The sequence below is a fragment of the Anomaloglossus baeobatrachus genome, chromosome 7 (assembly GCF_048569485.1).
Source record: "Anomaloglossus baeobatrachus isolate aAnoBae1 chromosome 7, aAnoBae1.hap1, whole genome shotgun sequence".
In the NCBI taxonomy this organism is placed as follows: Eukaryota; Metazoa; Chordata; class Amphibia; order Anura; family Aromobatidae; genus Anomaloglossus; species Anomaloglossus baeobatrachus.
The window spans coordinates 17,162,157-17,175,157 of NC_134359.1; positions in this window are offsets into that span (position 1 = coordinate 17,162,157).

Genomic DNA, 13,001 nt, shown 5'->3' on the forward strand with positions numbered 1-13,001 from the left:
GGGGGGCTGTATACAGGTGTGTGGGTGTATGCAGGGGGGCTGTATACAGGTGTGTGGGTGTATGCAGGGGGGCTGTATACAGGTGTGTGGGTTTATGCAGGGGGGCTGTATACAGGTGTGTGGGTTTATGCAGGGGGGCTGTATACAGGTGTGTGGGTTTATGCAGGGGGGCTGTATACAGGTGTGTGGGTTTATGCAGGGGGGCTGTATACAGGTGTGTGGGTGTATGCAGGGGGGCTGTATACAGGTGTGTGGGTGTATGCAGGGGGGCTGTATACAGGTGTGTGGGTGTATGCAGGGGGGCTGTATACAGGTGTGTGGGTGTATGCAGGGGGGCTGTATACAGGTGTGTGGGTGTATGCAGGGGGGCTGTATACAGGTGTGTGGGTGTATGCAGGGGGGCTGTATACAGGTGTGTGGGTGTATGCAGGTGTGTGGGTGTATACAGGTGTGTGGGTGTATGCAGGTGTGTGGGTGTATACAGGTGTGTGGGTGTATGCAGGTGTGTGGGTGTATACAGGTGTGGGTGTATGCAGGTGTGTGGGTGTATGCAGGGGGGCTGTATACAGGTGTGTGGGTGTATGCAGGGGGGCTGTATACAGGTGTGTGGGTGTATGCAGGGGGGCTGTATACAGGTGTGTGGGTGTATGCAGGGGGGCTGTATACAGGTGTGTGGGTGTATGCAGGGGGGCTGTATACAGGTGTGTGGGTGTATGCAGGGGGGCTGTATACAGGTGTGTGGGTGTATGCAGGGGTGTAGTATACAGGGGTGTATGGAGGGGGTGGATATACATGGGTGTAGGTATAAAGTGTCTCTTCATATTATCATCATAACGGCATATGTAGCTGGGGTCTGGATGAACGGCCACAATGGTCACCGCCTCTTACCCAGAGAGATGTTTTTCTTTTGAGAATTCTCAGATTCAGTATATTCAAGAAAACCATAAACAGGGTCATAATTCAGCAACAATTCACACTGCATCCAGCTTCTGCGCCCGTGTGTGTAAAAATATATATATATATATATATATATATATCTATAAAATATACTGTCCACTGATTCTTATTCTTAATACATCATATTTGTCAATCGTAAAGACATCAGAGGGCATGTTACATTGTATCTATGTGGCCTCTATCCTTCTGTCTGTCCTCTATTTTCCTTCTGCTTATGTTTATCATCTACCTCTCTAGTTGATATGTATCTATAATGTATCTCTGAACGATTTGCTTCATATCTCTCATCCAATTCTGTTTTCTAATTGCATCTTCCTTTATCATATCTATTATCTATATCATTTCTCTGCCTCATTTCTCTCTATATCTTTTGTTCATCATCTTCCTTCCTTCCTATGTATCTATCATCTATGTATCACTTTTCTACATCTGCTTCATCTGTCTCTTAGATTCCATCTACCTGTTTATCCGTCTACCTTTATCACATCTATCATGTGTACGGTAGCTACTGTATCTTTCTGCCTCCTTTCTATAGACCTGCTGTATCTGTGTAATAGTGTTTCCATGTCCAGGAGCAGTAATGTCAGGTGCCGGGTGACGCTTGCAGTGAACGGCGCTGCAGGATTTCCCACCCACACTGGAATTATCCATAATTTATATTCAGTATTTCATGGAAGCGATAACGTCCTAGGAAACAAAGGCCGGCGCTGCTAATGCTCTTACTGGTGCCTGCGCTGTTGTGTTTCTGCACAGGACCGGCGCTGGCCTTGGTGCTGAAGCTTTAAGCCAATAATTCCTGCTCCGCTGTCAGTTTCATCTGGTATTTCATAATGGGATTAGACATTATATATGCGCAGTTCAGACATTAACAAATCCTGCCTCATTATTTCTATGGACGGTAGCTACAATGTATCGGCTTTATTTATGTTCACACAGGGCGTTTTTGCTGTGTTATCTGCGGCAAAACCTGATGTCTTGGCAGTAAAGAAAAGCTGCGTTTTTGTGTCATTTTTGTGTCATTTGTCTACAATATATGTTTATTGTTTCCGGTACGTGTGACGTTCATTTTCACACCCACTGGAGAAACTGACTCATTTGGACCCATTAAAAATCAATGGGTCTGTGCACACATCCCTGATTTCTCACGGAGGTATGTCCGTGTGGAACACGCGCGTGTCTGTGTGCTCCACATGTAGACATGTCCATTTTTCTCCGGTAGCACCGATGTCACATGGACCACACACTGATGGGACACATATTGAAGATAACAATGATTTTCTATACTCGCTTGTCTCTGTCGCTGCTGTTGCTTCCAGGTCCGCTCATTATGCTCATGAATATTCACTGCACCACGGACCTGGAAGCAGCAGCAGCGCCGGATTCAGGTGAGTATACAAGTACATGCTGTCCGTGTGCTATGCGCATGTCACACGGATAGCACACTGCCAGCACACGCTGAACATACACGTACGCACCTACGCCACGGACCATGCAAAACGTATGTGTCTTGCACAGACATGTGAAAGAGGCCTTAAATAGTTTAATTCAGCTAAATGGCAGCTGCGTTTTTGCACTTTATTGCTTTCAAAGGTGAAAAAAGCAGCAAAGCGCTGAAAGAATTGACCTTCAGCTTCTTTGAAAAATGCAGCAGTTTTTCTTTTCATTTAAAAAAAAAAAAAAAAAAAAAAAAAAAAGATGTGAGTGCATGGGATTTCTGGAATCTCTCAGGTTTTGCTGGTAATGTAAAAAGCAGCTTTTTCCTATTCAAATGACTTTTTTTTTTTTTTATTATCGTGGATTTGCATAGAACCAAGCCTTAAGGCCCCGTCCCTCGCAATGACGTATGTAACGATATATCGCCGGGGTCACGGATTCCGTGACGCACATCCGGCATCGTTAGCGACGTCGTTGCGTGTGACAGCAAGGAACCACCGTTAACGATGGAAAATACCAAATCGTCCATCGTTGACGCGTCGTTCCTTTTTAAAAAATCGTTAATTGTGCAGGACGCAGGTTGTTTGTCGTTCCCGCGGCAGCAAACATCGCTACGTGTGACACCGCGGGAACGACGAACTACAGCTTACCTGCGGCCGCCGGCAATGCAGAAGGAAGGAGGTGGCTAGGATATTACGGCCGCTCATCTCCGCTTCTATTGGGCGGTCGCTGTGTGACGCCGCTGCAAAGCCGCACGAACCGCCCCCTTAGAAAGGAGGCGGTTCGCTGACAACAGCGACGTCGCTAGGCAGGTAAGTCCGTGTGACGGCTCCAAACGATTTTGTGCGCCACGGGCAGTGATTTGCCCGTGACGCACAAACGACGGGGGCGGGTGCTTTCACCAGCGATATCGCTGCGTGTAACACCCCCTTTAGGCTCTCATGGTTTAATGACTGGGTGAGTATAAAAAGAATCTGTAACCAGGTTTTTGCCGCCTAATCTAAGTTACAATAATATAGAGACAGAAATCCTGATTCCTGCGATGCCACTTACTGGGCTGCATGCTGTAGTTTTGATAGTCAATGTTTTATCAGCAAGCAATTATCATTAGTGGACTAGTAAACCTGCTGCCAAGTAGTCTAGCAGGGTCATGGGCTGTGTATAACCCCACCCCCAAAAATTGACAGCTTTCTGCCTATGCACAGTGTACACAGAAATCTGCCAATCGGTGGTGTGGGTGGTAGCGGATAAGTAAACCTGCTGCCAAGTAGTCCAGCATAGTTATGGGCTCTGTATATAACCACCACCCCAAAAAATGATTGGCAGCTTTCTGCCTATGAACAGTGTACACATATATCTGCCAATCTGTGGTGTGAGTGGAGTTATACAGGGCTCAGCATTCAGAAAACTGCTAGATCTGCAGAAGATAAAACAGGGATTTTATCAAAACTACAGCAAGCAGCCCAGTAAGTGACACCGATAGAATCAGGGTCCCTGCCCCTACATCATGCAGCTCTCAGATGGGGTAGAAAAACCGCGACCGATTCCATTTAAACCTTTCATCACCGATTATAACAATTTTTTTTTGTTTTATTTAACATCGATAAGAAGCAGCATGGCCGTCCCCTGACATCTTTAAAGGGATTTTCTTAGATTTCACAACCTGTGTAATAATCTGGCTTAAAATTAATCAGATTGATAGATTCAGTTCATGTTGCATTTTACGTTGCAAAAAATAATGCATAATGTTGCAATATTGCAAATGGCAAGCCACACCCCCTATTCCGGATTAGCCCCGCCTCCACAGCACTGATGTACCCATTACTGCCCCTCGGCTGTGTCACACCTGTAAGTAGGGTATCTGGGCCGGCCTCGGGTACAGGGCAAAACAGTGATTTATTTTTTCGTTTTTTAGTTATTCTAGCTTATTATGGTCACATACGAGTCCTGATTGCAGAAATTCTTCTGTCCGGGAGTAGATTTGCAATAATCCCCCAGCTCTGGCCACATTGATACAATGGAATTGTCAGGCTGGAAATCAAATCTGTAGATTTCAGAAACGCTTAACATAAGGGATTACTGAACGTCTCATTCATGCCGCGCTGCGCCCCACAATCTAGATTTGTATGGTCGGGGGATGGTCTCCGGCTTTGTGCGCTTATTTTTAGATTGTCATTTTCTTACGTTATTTTTTTTTTTTTTTTTTTTGTACAATTTGTGATAATGGAAAGCGATTATCACCCTACATGTTTATAAGATCCACCATACTTTACACTGCAGCGTCTATTACACCTTTTACATGGTATCACTGTATTGTGACCATACTTTACACTGCAGCTTCTATTACACCTTTTACATGGTATCACTGTATTGTGACCATACTTTACACTGCAGCTTCTATTACACCTTTTACATGGTATCGCTGTATTGTGACCATACTTTACACTGCAGCTTCTATTACACCTTTTACATGGTATCACTGTATTGTGACCATACTTTACACTGCAGCTTCTATTACACCTTTTACATGGTATCACTGTATTGTGACCATACTTTACACTGCAGCTTCTATTACACCTTTTACATGGTATCGCTGTATTGTGACCATACTTTACACTGCAGCTTCTATTACACCTTTTACATGGTATCACTGTATTGTGACCATACTTTACACTGCAGCTTCTATTACACCTTTTACATGGTATCACTGTATTGTGACCATACTTTACACTGCAGCTTCTATTACACCTTTTACATGGTATCACTGTATTGTGACCATACTTTACACTGCAGCTTCTATTACACCTTTTACATGGTATCACTGTATTGTGACCATACTTTACACTGCAGCTTCTATTACACCTTTTACATGGTATCGCTGTATTGTGACCATACTTTACACTGCAGCTTCTATTACACCTTTTACATGGTATCACTGTATTGTGACCATACTTTACACTGCAGCTTCTATTACACCTTTTACATGGTATCACTGTATTGTGACCATACTTTACACTGCAGCTTCTATTACACCTTTTACATGGTATCGCTGTATTGTGACCATACTTTACACTGCAGCTTCTATTACACCTTTTACATGGTATCGCTGTATTGTGACCATACTTTACACTGCAGCTTCTATTACACCTTTTACATGGTATCACTGTATTGTGACCATACTTTACACTGCAGCTTCTATTACACCTTTTACATGGTATCACTGTATTGTGACCATACTTTACACTGCGGCTTCTATTACACCTTTTACATGGTATCACTGTATTGTGACCATACTTTACACTGCAGCTTCTATTACCCCTTTTACATGGTATCACTGTATTGTGACCATACTTTACACTGCAGCTTCTATTACCCCTTTTACATGGTATCACTGTATTGTGACCATACTTTACACTGCAGCTTCTATTACACCTTTTACATGGTATCACTGTATTGTGACCATACTTTACACTGCAGCTTCTATTACACCTTTTACATGGTATCACTGTATTGTGACCATACTTTACACTGCAGCTTCTACTACACCTTTTACATGGTATCACTGTATTGTGACCATACTTTACACTGCAGCTTCTATTACACCTTTTACATGGTATCACTGTATTGTGACCATACTTTACACTGCAGCGTCTATTGCACCTTTTACATGGTATCACTGTATTGTGACCATACTTTACACTGCAGCTTCTATTACACCTTTTACATGGTATCACTGTATTGTGACCATACTTTACACTGCAGCTTCTATTACACCTTTTACATGGTATCACTGTATTGTGACCATGCTTTACACTGCAGCTTCTATTACACCTTTTACATGGTATCACTGTATTGTGACCATACTTTACACTGCAGCTTCTATTACACCTTTTACATGGTATCACTGTATTGTGACCATACTTTACACTGCAGCTTCTATTACACCTTTTACATGGTATCACTGTATTGTGACCATACTTTACACTGCAGCTTCTATTACACCTTTTACATGGCATCACTGTATTGTGACCATACTTTACACTGCAGCTTCTATTACCCCTTTTACATGGTATCACTGTATTGTGACCATACTTTACACTGCAGCTTCTATTACACCTTTTACATGGTATCACTGTATTGTGACCATACTTTACACTGCAGCGTCTATTACACCTTTTACATGGTATCACTGTATTGTGACCATACTTTACACTGCAGCTTCTATTACACCTTTTACATGGTATCACTGTATTGTGACCATACTTTACACTGCAGCTTCTATTACACCTTTTACATGGTATCACTGTATTGTGATACAAATGATTGACAGTTGAAACCACGATATGGATTTTATATTGGCTTCCATTACTAGGTATAAGGACAAGTTTTTAACTTTTTGTGCTGCTAAATCTGCATGAGAAGGGACAGGTGGGATTTTGTCGCTGCCTGTTATTTTCTGTTATGGAGATGGCACGGATTTATTGCAGATTTCTCTTGGGGCGGAGGCATCTGCAATCAAGTTGTATTGTGGATCTTGCTGCGGATTGATTGTGGATTATGCGGGCAGTTTTGGAGGTGCAGATACAGGGGCACTTCCCGGCCGGCCCCGTGGCTTTCTATGGTGACACTTTCCTGGTCCCCATGAGCGGCTGTTTGTGGCCTTTAGGGATAACGGCTATTGACATCTGCCCACTGCAGGCATCACAGGAGGCGGGGGGGACGTGTACGGCCGAAATCTCCAACTTGTGGCTCTCCAGATGTTGCACAATTACATCTCCCAATTAAAACGAGACCCCCCCCCCCCCCAATCCCCGTGCAGTCCTGCGTTATCCGGGGTCTCTCCGTCCTCTCCATCCATGGAGCCAATTAAAGAAAACACAGAACACTTTCTTCTCATTGTATTCAGTGTATTCTCAAATTCTACATTTATTATAAACAAGAAAGGGTTTGGGGTTTTTTTTCTTTAATTTGTCTACAATGACAACCCCCATCATCTCCTGCCCAGTGCAGGCACCAGGCACAATGGGAGCTGTGATGTAGTAACACCCGAGAGCGACGGATGTAAGAAATGTAAGAACCTATCAATGTATTGTCCCATACAGCTGAGCCTACTGCATTCTAAGGTGCAGCCTATATACAGTATATATAGTATAATCAGTGTAGAAACCTAACGTTTCCCAGAATCCAAATCACCAGAGATAATTCAGTGTAGACACATGGAACCCTGGCAAATTTCAGCACCGTGTCCGGAGTCTGAGTGCAGCTCTGGAGTATAATACAAGAGGTAACTTAGGATCAGTAATGTAATGTATGTACACAGTGACTGCACCAGCAGAATAGTGAGTGCAGCTCTGGAGTATAATACAGGAGGTAACTCAGGATAAGTAATGTAATGTATGTACACAGTGACTGCACCAGCAGAATAGTGAGTGCAGCTCTGGAGTATAATACAGGAGGTAACTCCGGATCAGTAATGTAATGTACACAGTGACTGCACCAGCAGAATAGTGAGTGCAGCTCTGGAGTATAATACAGGATGTAACTCAGGATCAGTAATGTAATGTATGTACACAGTGACTGCACCAGCAGAATAGTGAGTGCAGCTCTGGAATATAATACAGGAGGTAACTCAGGATTAGTAATGTAATGTATGTACACAGTGACTGCACCAGCAGAATAGTGAGTGCAGCTCTGGAGTATAATACAGGAGGTAACTCCGGATCAGTAATGTAATGTATGTACACAGTGACTGCACCAGCAGAATAGTGAGTGCAGCTCTGGAATATAATACAGGAGGTAACTCAGGATTAGTAATGTAATGTATGTACACAGTGACTGCACCAGCAGAATAGTGAGTGCAGCTCTGGAGTATAATACAGGAGGTAACTCAGGATAAGTAATGTAATGTATGTACACAGTGACTGCACCAGCAGAATAGTGAGTGCAGCTCTGGAGTATAATACAGGAGGTAACTCAGGATCAGTAATGTAATGTTTCTCTCACGGGTCGCTCAGCTCTGTACTGTGGACCATTTTGCTCACAGTTTGCACATTGATAAGGTTAGGTACATCATGCTTCTGTGCACTGAGCCTGCAGTATATGTTAGGATCTTTTCCCTATCTTGTTACATTCCTATAGGGACTCACCAGACAAAGGTGAAAATTGTGTTTTTGTGCCTGTGGCACATACAGTATATCACAAAAGTGAATACACCCCTAAGTGAAATTGGCCAAATTGTGTCCAGTTAGCCTATTTCCCTCCCCAGGGTTGTGTGACTCATTAGTGTTACAAGGTGTCAGGTGTGAATGGGGGCCGGGGTGTTACATTTGGGGTTATCTCTCACACACTCTCTCTTACCGTCACTGGAAGCTCAACATGGCTCCTCATGATAAAGAATTTTCTGAGGATCTGACAAAAAAAGTTGTTGCTTTACATAAAGAAGGCCAAGGATATAAGAAGAGTCACCAGCCTGACACTGAGCAGCACGGTGGCCAAGACCATACAGCAGTATAACAACATAGGATCCACTCAGAACAGACCTTGCAATGGCCGACCACAGACGCTGAGTGCAGGAGCTCAGTGACATAGCCAGAGGTCGTCTTTTTCAGAATAGACATTTGAGTGTAGCCAGCATTGCTGCAGAGGTTACAGGGGTGGGGGGTCCATCTGTCAGTGTTCAGACCATACACCACATACTGCAGAGGTTACAGGGGTGGGGGTCCATCTGTCAGTGTTCAGACCATACACCACACACTGCAGAGGTTACAGGGGTGGGGGGTCCATCTGTCAGTGTTCAGACCATACACCACATACTGCAGAGGTTACAGGGGTGGGGGGTCCATCTGTCAGTGTTCAGACCATACACCACATACTGCAGAGGTTACAGGGGTGGGGGTCCATCTGTCAGTGTTCAGACCATACACCACACACTGCAGAGGTTACAGGGGTGGGGGGTCCACCTGTCAGTGTTCAGACCATACACCACATACTGCAGAGGTTACAGGGGTGGGGGGTCCATCTGTCAGTGCTCAGACCATACACCACACACTGCAGAGGTTACAGGGGTGGGGGGTCCGCCTGTCAGTGCTCAGACCATACACCACATACTGCAGAGGTTACAGGGGTGGGGGTCCATCTGTCAGTGCTCAGACCATACACCACACACTGCAGAGGTTACAGGGGTGGGGGGTCCACCTGTCAGTGCTCAGAGCATACGCCGCACACTACAGAGGTTACAGGGGTGGGGGGTCCGCCTGTCAGTGCTTAGGCCATACACCGCACACTGCAGAGGTTACAGGGGTGGAGATCCGCCTGTCAGTGCTCAGACCATACACCACACACTGCAGAGGTTACAGAGGTGGGGGGGTCTGCCTGTCAGTGCTCAGATCATACACCGCACACTGCAGAGGTTACAGGGGTGGGGGGTTCATCTGTCAGTGTTCAGACCATACACCACACACTGCAGAGGTTACAGGGGTGGGGGGTCCACCTGTCAGTGCTCAGAGCATACGCCGCACACTGCAGAGGTTACAGGGGTGGGGGGTCTGCCTGTCAGTGCTTAGGCCATACACCGCACACTGCAGAGGTTACAGGGGTGGAGATCCGCCTGTCAGTGCTCAGACCATACACCGCACACTGCAGAGGTTACAGGGGTGGAGATCCGCCTGTCAGTGCTCAGACCATACACCGCACACTGCAGAGGTTACAGAGGTGGGGGGGTCTGCCTGTCAGTGCTCAGATCATACACCACACACTGCAGAGGTTACAGGGGTGGGGGTCCGCCTGTCAGTGCTCAGAGCATACGCCGCACACTGCAGAGGTTACAGGGGTGGGGGGTCTGCCTGTCAGTGCTCAGACCATACAGCGCACACTGCAGAGGTTACAGGGGTGGAGATCCGCCTGTCAGTGCTCAGACCATACACCGCACACTGCAGAGGTTACAGGGGTGGGGGTCCGCCTGTCAGTGCTCAAACCATACGCCACAAAATGCAGCACATTGCTCTGCATGGTTGTCATTCCAGAAGGAAGCCTCTTCTAAAGATGATGTACAAGAAAGCAGCAAACAGTTTTCTGAATACAAGCAGACTAAGGACATAGATTACTGGAACCGTCCTGTGCTCTTATGAGTCCAAAAGAAACTTATCTGGTTCAGATGGTGTAAGAGTGTGTGGTGGCAATCAGATGAGGAGGACAAAGGCCAGGGTGTCCTGCCTACAGTCAGGCATGGGGGTGGAGTGTCCTGGTTTGGGGCTGCATGAGTGCTGCCGACTGTGGAAGCTACAGATCATTGAGGGAACCATAAATGTCAACATGTCCTGTGACACTGGAGCTGAGCAGGATTCCCTCCCTTCATATTCCAACATGATAACCACCCCAAACACCTCCAAGAATACCACTGCCTTGCTACTGAAATTGAAGGTGAAGGTGCTGGACCGGCCGAGCTTCTCCAGACCTAAACCTTATGGAGAATCCGTGGGGCCTCCTCAATCGGAAGGTGGAGGAGCGCAAGGTTTGTAACATCCACCAGCTCCGGGATGTCATCATGGAGGATGAAGAGGATCCAGCGGCTCCTGTGAAGATCTAGTGACCTCCAGGCCCAAGAGAGGTAAGGCCATGCTGGAAAATAATGGTGGCCTCACAAAATGATCACACCAAGGGCACAATGTGGCAGTTTTCCCTTAGAGGTGTACTCAATTTTGTTGCCAGTGGCTAGACATTAATGGCCGGGTGCTGAGTTATTTACATTGTTATACAAGCTGTGCACTGACACTGTACATTGTATACAAGCTGTGCACTGACACTGTACATTGTATACAAGCTGCACACTGACTCTGCACATTGTATACAAGCTGCACACTGACACTGTACATTATGTACAAGCTGCACACTGACACTGTGCATTGTATACAAGCTGAACACTGACACTGCACATTGTATACAAGCTGCGCACTGACACTGCACATTGTATACAAGCTGCGCACTGACACTGCACATTATATACAAGCTGCACACTGACACTGCATTGTATACAAGCTGCACACTGACACTGCATTGTATACAAGCTGCACACTGACACTGTGCATTGTATACAAGCTGCGCACTGACACTACATTGTATACAAGCTGCGCACTGACACTGTGCATTGTATACAAGCTGCGCACTGACACTGTACATTGTATACAAGCTGCGTACTGACACTGTACATTGTATACAAGCTGCACACTGACACTGTGCATTGTATACAAGCTGCACACTGACACTGTGCATTGTACTGTATACAATATGTATCCGGTGTCTGTATTGGCCACTGGAGAGATTTGCACACGACAACCCCCGTGTGGGGTCGGATTCTGCACTCGTGTTCTTCCTTTAGCTGCCTCCTCTTCTGTCTGCAATAACATGAGTGCACGTTGCAGTGTTTTATGGGTTTTTTTGTGTTTTATTTTGCAGTTGCATAAATCTATTAAGTGGCTATAACTAAAGCTGCAAGACCGTGGCAAATAGGACCCCCTACGGATGCCTGCGCTGGCCCCTTTCTGGAGGGGTCTCCTGGTTAATGCTGACACTCCTGCATTTAGCATTTCCAGCAGCCATTGATTATGACGCTTCCTTCCTGCTGCGATTAGGATAATAAGTGTAATCTGGTAAATGAAATCTAAAGCGTTTCTGCAGCAGATCACCAGTGTGGTCACACCCCAGAGGGTATACATTTATCCAGTGTCCTATCGATGATGTGGTCACACCCCAGAGGGTATACATTTATCCAGTGTCCTATCCATGATCATCGTTATCTGCAGCACAACACGTGATAAAACTGCAATATAAAGAATAAAAGTGCAGCGAGAAGAAAGAAAACAAGGGGAAGAAGAGAAGAAAGTGGTAAGATGAGGTCCTCAGACCCTCAGACATTCTAATCACGGAGAAGTGTAAGTTCAGCGCAAAGAAATGTATGTAACAAATTCATTAGATACATTCCAAGATTGATGGTTATTTGATGTTCAAAGGATCGGGGGTAACTTACTGATCACTGGGAGTCCCGCTGCAAAGCAGTACTATGCAGAGCAGAACTATGCAGAGCAGAACTATGCAGAGCACGGCCAGCCTCAGAATACTGACCCATCCACTGCACCCGGGTCCTGCAAATTTAATAACTCAACTCTAGATTTTACTAAAAAAAAAGTTTAGTTTACTGTCTGCATAATACTCCAGAGCTGAATTTACAATTCTGCCTGTTCAACAGACAACCTACTAGTGGAGCGCGTATAATACGGGGTGGAGCAACAGTTTGCTTTTTCTTTATCAAACTACTGTACTGGTTCCCAGGAGGACACTTCCCTGGACACAAAACAGCAAGCGCTAAACAAGCAGGGAATGCTAGGAGAATTAAGCTCTGAAGACAGTACATGGCCACGGCGGAGAGAATGTGCAGCAGCTCCTGGCCATGGCGGAGAGAATGTGCAGCAGCACCTGGCCATGGCGGAGAGAATGTGCAGCAGCTCCTGGCCATGGTGGAGAGAATGTGCAGCAGCTCCTGGCCATGATGAAGAAAACGTGCAGCAGCACATGGCCATGGCGGAGAGAATGTGCAGCAGCTCCTGGCCATGGTGGAG